General features: G+C 37.4%; 1 non-coding gene across 1 annotated transcript; it reads left to right on the top strand.

Annotated features, from left to right (window-relative positions):
- The first annotated feature begins 3,660 nt into the window (after window positions 1–3,660).
- Window positions 3,661–3,789, top strand: LOC120095771 (small nucleolar RNA SNORA17). Its single transcript, XR_015633816.1, has one exon. It is a non-coding gene; the product is annotated as a small nucleolar RNA SNORA17 (small nucleolar RNA).
- The last annotated feature ends 2,466 nt before the right edge of the window (window positions 3,790–6,255 follow it).

Below are 6,255 nucleotides of genomic sequence, written 5' to 3'. Positions count from 1 at the left end.
CAGGCAAAGTGCAACAAATTATAATTCAGTTTGAGTATCTGTGGAGAGACTAGCTAGAAAGAAATCTATAATGTCATACCTGAACATTGGATTCAAAGGTTTACAATGAAGTGAATGTGTAAAAGCAATGGGGAGGACTTGCATGAAAATAAACAGGAAGGGGTGGATTTGGGCGCAAGAAGGGATGAAGTGAGAGGTGGGAAGAGTGCAGGAGAAACCCAGAGCAATCCTTCGGGAGTGCAATGTGAGTTGTTCTAGGCTCTAAGGCTGACCTTGGACCGCACTGTAGCAAGACTAGCTCTGAGTCTCACAAAAGGAGAGTCATTTAATTCTATGTACTTTCATTAAGAAAAAATATTATGAAGTTATTATTTTACAATTGGGTAGGAAAATAAACACTTACTTAATCTGCAAAACCATAACAAGTTACAAATTGTGAAATGCTAACATATACAACAACCGTGACAACATGCAGCATAATCACCTAATACATTCTTTAGATGAAGGCCTGACAGACATCTATAATCATTTTTTCAACATTTTTGGCAGCTTATTTTTGATTGCTTTTTAATGTGATAAACAATTTTTGCATATCATCTTCTAAAGGGAATATGATGATAATTAAAGTTTTCCTTTAGCAAGGTTGATCTGCGAGAGTTCTTAATATTTATGATTTACAGGAATTTATTCTGCTACATGATTTATTAGAGATAACGTCATATAATACTTAAAGGTTATGTCAAATTTGAGATGACCACTTTGAGTTATCTTTCAAATGTGAATAAGGACTTTCAGTATTTCTTTGTGCCAAGCCTGAAGCTAATCACTTCTTCAGCTTATGAGCTTCATGAAGGTCCCTAAAATTCATGTCATCAGTGTCCTACTCATAGATTTTTTCTTCTGAGGATAGTGACTCAAGTGTTCATGTTAAATTTGCTAAAAATATTGAAGTCATTTGGATTGGTATATATTCATAATTTAGGTTCACTGGAACATTCTTTTTATTATTATTTTTTATAATATTTTTACATCTTTATTAAATTGGGTATTTCTTATTTACATTTCAAATGTTATTTCCTTTCCCGGTTTCCATGCCAACATCCCCCTAACTCCTCCGCCTCGCCTCCTCTTCTATATGGGAGTTACCCTCCCAATCCTCCCGCCAATGCCACCCCCCCCCAAGAATCCCGTTCACTGGGGGGGGGGTCCAGTTTTGGCAGGACCAAGGGCTTCCTCTTCACTGGAGCATTCTTAAAGTATATTTATTGGTTCTACTTGAATTTTTCCCAGTTGACTTAATGTGCTCTTTGGTGTAATCTAAAAAATTCAGTTGTCATAATTAATTTCTCTGAAATGGAATATTTATATATTTTTACTTAATTTGAAAATGATAGCACTACAGAAGGCACAAAGAATTTTATTGAACAACTCAGAGATTTGACAATATTTATACATACACACATCTATATGTACATATGTACATATATACACAGATGCATATATAAACATATATACATATATGTACATACATATACACATATACCTATATGTTCATACACACACACACACACACACACACACACACACACACGCACAAATATCCATGATCCTAGATAATTCTGTTTGAGTTTACTCATTCTGATTTCCTAGACTAGGTTGAAGTCAAAAGTAGAGGAAGGGCAAATTTGCCTCCTTCATGGAGGTTACAGTTTTACTTCCTCATGAAATTAGATGTCCAAGCTCTAGGACATGCACCTGAACATTTCTTTTCCTCCCTCTTGGAAATAATTCAGATTGAAATAGCACACTTAACCCTCTTGGTTCACTATGAAACTTAGACTGTTTTTCCTTACCAGCATTGCCAGTTAGCAATCTGGTAGGTAGTAACTGTGTAACTTTTTGGCATTCATTCCTAGAATTAATTCTTTCTCTTCTCTCTGTGCATTATTACCCTGCTGGTTTTGGTTATTTGGAGAACTGACAAGTATATGTATGCTGACTAGTACGCACTGTCTTATATCTTTTTATTTCTTAAAAACATCTTCCTGACATAATAATTATGACTGGGTTTGATCAAAAGGTCATTTAGAAGGGATTGTCAGATTAGAAATTCTCTTAATAAACATGATTTATTTGATGAACATGTATTACCTCTTGTTTGAGATATCTATATATATATTGCATGGATAGATTAAATATATGAGATTTTAAGTGAATGGTAATTCGTTATATATCTTTTAGTTAATACATAATTATAGTTTTATTACATGTCTGCCTAAAATTTTATTTATTTAAATTTTGTCAGCATTCTGTACAAATAAATATGAAAATTTGAATTTATTTCATATAAATTTGTTGTTACTTTTTAGTGTGGCAGTATTTTTTACATTTCTTATAATTTTTCAACACAAGTAAAAGTGTCACATGGTACTGATGCAATTTTTTCCTTCATCCCTTTCACCATAATGCTGAAATCAAGTTATAGTATTTTTATCTGGTTTTCTATTATAGAAAACAGTAGTCAGCACTTCCTCATTAAATATGAGCGTTATGAGATTTTTCTCCATGTCATTTATGAAGTCAAAGAAATTTCCTTCTGTTTTTATATAAGGAGCCATTTTTGACCTTACATTAGCACAATGATTGCATAAAACAGTGAACTTACGATGACATTTTTTAATCGATGTGAATACTGTCCTTGGTGGGATGACTTTTCCATTCTCATACCGTTTTCTTCTTTTTCCTCCTCTTCCCCTCTGAATTCCAGCTAGACTTCAGTATAATTCCATATCTTTAAAATCAGTCTAGATTCTAGCTATGAGAGAAAATAAGTTAAGGTTTCCTCTCTAATTCTGGCTTATTTCAGTTATCATGATGAGTGTCATTGCCATCCATTTCCTGCAAATGAGAATTTTGTTCCTTCTCACCATGATTAGATGCTGAATTGTCAAGTATCTTACATGTTGAATATGATTATCATATAGATTCCTTTCCATGTTTTCTGTCATATATTAGTGGGCTAAATGTTTTCCTCACACATGTGTGTGACTACCTGGAATCACTGATTACAACTCTACGAACTTACCTAGAAACTTCTTGGTATAACCAAGTTCTACGAGGTCATTTTGAGCTATGGTTGATCTAAATCCAAGCACCCCTACCTTTACAACAGCAGACGATTTGTAACCCAAGGGCACATAAAGGAAAATGCCATATGTAAATGGAGACACAGATGAGTGATGCTTCTATGAGCTACCAGGTGCCAAGAATTGCCAGAAATTACCAGAGCCTAGGAGAGAAACGTGGCAAAGATACTTTCTTAGGACCTCTTACTGCTATTAATAATTCCTTTAATTTAGGCTTGAAGGAAATACCTCAATATAATCACTGAAGCTAAGACAGAGGGATCATTGTAGAAGAAAGAATAAAAGGATTGGAAGAGAAACTGGACTTTCTTTTTTTTTTTTTTTTTTTTTTATTAACTTGAGTATTTCTTATATACATTTCGAGTGTTATTCCCTTTCCCGGTTTCCGGGCAAACATCCCCCTCCCCCCTCCCCTTCCTTATGGGTGTTCCCCTCCCAACCCTCCCCCCATTGCCGCCCTCCCCCCATAGACTAGTTCACTGTGGGTTCAGTCTTAGCAGGACCCAGGGCTTCCCCTTCCACTGGTGCTCTTTCATTATTAGGATTGTGTCTCCCACTTCTCCTAGCAGCAGGGCAGGTGTGGCTGCTGTCTGCACTCAGTGTTCTGACCTATGAACATATGAATGGCTAGTAGACTGACATACTTTGAAAAAAGCAAGCCTGAGGTGAACATTAGCCTTGTACCAGTGAGCTCTGACAGGGAGTTAGCCTTAGGTGACCACCAGTACAGTGAGTGATGGCTCCAGAGGCTCCTAGGACTGGGAGCAAACCTGAGATGAGAAGAACCCCACCTGTAATTGAAGGCCCCAGGAAGGAGTAAACCAAAAGACAGATGAACCTCACACAGGCCTACTCAGGCAGGCCAGGCAAGGAGTAAACTTGAGATGACTACCAGAATAGCATGGGGCTTGGACCAGAAGCCAGCCTGAGATGAGGATAAGTCAGGCACTGTGAAGATCTGAGGGGACAGACTATGCCTGTGTTGACCTTTGCCAATGCCATAATGCACAATGTGGGCATAGCACTCCTGAGACCACTCCTTAGATGATCTCAGACACTCAGAGACCCCCAGATTCACTAAGTGGAACATGTATGTGGTGAAGAAATGGAACAGAAGAGAAAGAGAAGGATGAGGTTATAATGAAGAAAGGCAGAACTGAAAACTACAGGTGAGTGAGGAATGCTGATTGATATGAGTAGCTGGTGATACCACTTGTGACCACTTCGGGGTCCTGGCCTGTTGACACTGGGGTGACATGTTAGTGTGTGGCCCAGCAGCAGCACCCAGGCAGGTGTTCCTAGTCTGGGATGCAGACTTGTGGATGTCTAAAGGCTATGCAGAATTTGCCCCATGTCTCACCCGGGCATCATGAGAGAATTGTCTTGGGGGTCTAAGAGCAGGAGAGCTGACCCTGCCCCTCACCAGATGTAGCAGGGTAGAACTGGCTTTGGTGGCAGGGGTTACTGGTGAGCATGAGAGTAGGAGAGTCAACAGGCTGACCAACTCAGATACTTCTCAAGTCCAGATGCAAGGCTCTGAATTGGCCCACCCAAACACACACCCAATTAATGAACTACTGGAGTACATGAGGGTGCTGGTTCTAACGATCCAAAACTACAGAATCTCCATGACACAAGGCAACAACACACTATCATATCTGAGAAGAGTTCCAGTGATTTTCTAGTATTAGTAGAGTAACAAAGTCAGAAATCTTGTGCAAGACCACATGAGTCATTGCAATGACCATTTGCAAGAAGTGTGGACAAAGGGTATATTGTTGGACACACTGTGACACACTTCAGCTTCCAAAATATAATTATTTTTCCTCTGCTGAGGGGGCAGTTGCAGGGGTTGAGGGAAGATATGAGGGGATGGGGAGATGAGTGGGTTGGTGTGCATGATTCAAAATTCACAAAGGACCAATAAAAAGTTTTAAAAAGAAGAAAAAATTGTGTCTTTTGGAAATGTAGGATTACTTTTTGCTTTAGTCATTTTTTTTCTGGCAAATATTATAATAACTATAGAAAATTAAGACATAATTCAAGCAATACAAGATTTGAAATAAAACAGATGTCTAGTGGACACACAAACAGACTCACTATTATTCTAATATGTCAATTGAGACTATGGATGCTCAGGTGGTCATTATTTATGTCCAAGATAGTTTGTATTCTGAATACTTTTGCATGATTAGTGGAAGAGAGATGGGTAAAAGAGGTCAGATTTTGGTATAATGAATGCAAAATTCAGAACTTGCCACAAAGTATACTTTGGAGTAGTTCATGTTTGAGAATTTTCCAATGATGCAAAAAGAAATCTAAGATTTTTATAATGGTGTGTGAAATGAATGTTTATAACTAACTACTGAAGGGGTTAGTTGTTCAATGATGATGTTTTGCGAGATGCTAACAGCGCTATTACATTCAATGGCATCCCGTCTTTGCACTACTTGGCTTTAGCTCTGTGTATTTCTGGGAGTGGTTCTCTCGGGATTCTATGGACCTGTTTTCCTAGGAGAATTTTACAAAAACCTTTGAGTGAAATTAATTGCATCCTCAGCAGACGGACCTTGTGTTAAGACTACACTTGATACTCTTGGTTCATGGTTTGTTTGTTTTTTTTTCCCCCCATTCTGGGTTTCCTTCACTTATGTTATCATATCTGGGACAGAACAATACAACTCCTACTTCATGAGATTTCCTAGCTCCTTCTCACTATGTATGTCACTGGGAAACTGAGTTCCAGTTTTGCACATGCCCATATATTACTTAATGGGATCTAAGGAATAAAAATTGAATGTTTACATTGACAACTTAGCTAATGTAGATATACTTAAATTCTACCAATGTATAAAAGAACTATATTACACAGAATTGATTGTACTTGATGTTTAGTAATATTTTTCTAATGTGTACATATTACAATTATAACTCTCAGTTGTTCACTAAGATTTCAGTATTCTCTGTAGCCACTGACACAATCATCTATTATAGTTCCTTTTCAGACTATTTTAGGCTTTATCTAAAATGCAAAACAGCAATCTTGCTGGCCTCCCCTTTTTAACCAAGTCTAAAGCTATTGATACACTTTTAAGTTTTTATTTAAACA

This window comes from Rattus norvegicus, chromosome 11 (genome assembly GCF_021556685.1).
Source record: "Rattus norvegicus strain SHRSP/BbbUtx chromosome 11, alternate assembly SHRSP_T2T, whole genome shotgun sequence".
Lineage (NCBI taxonomy): Eukaryota > Metazoa > Chordata > Mammalia > Rodentia > Muridae > Rattus > Rattus norvegicus.
This window is presented reverse-complemented; position numbering and strand designations above follow the sequence as displayed.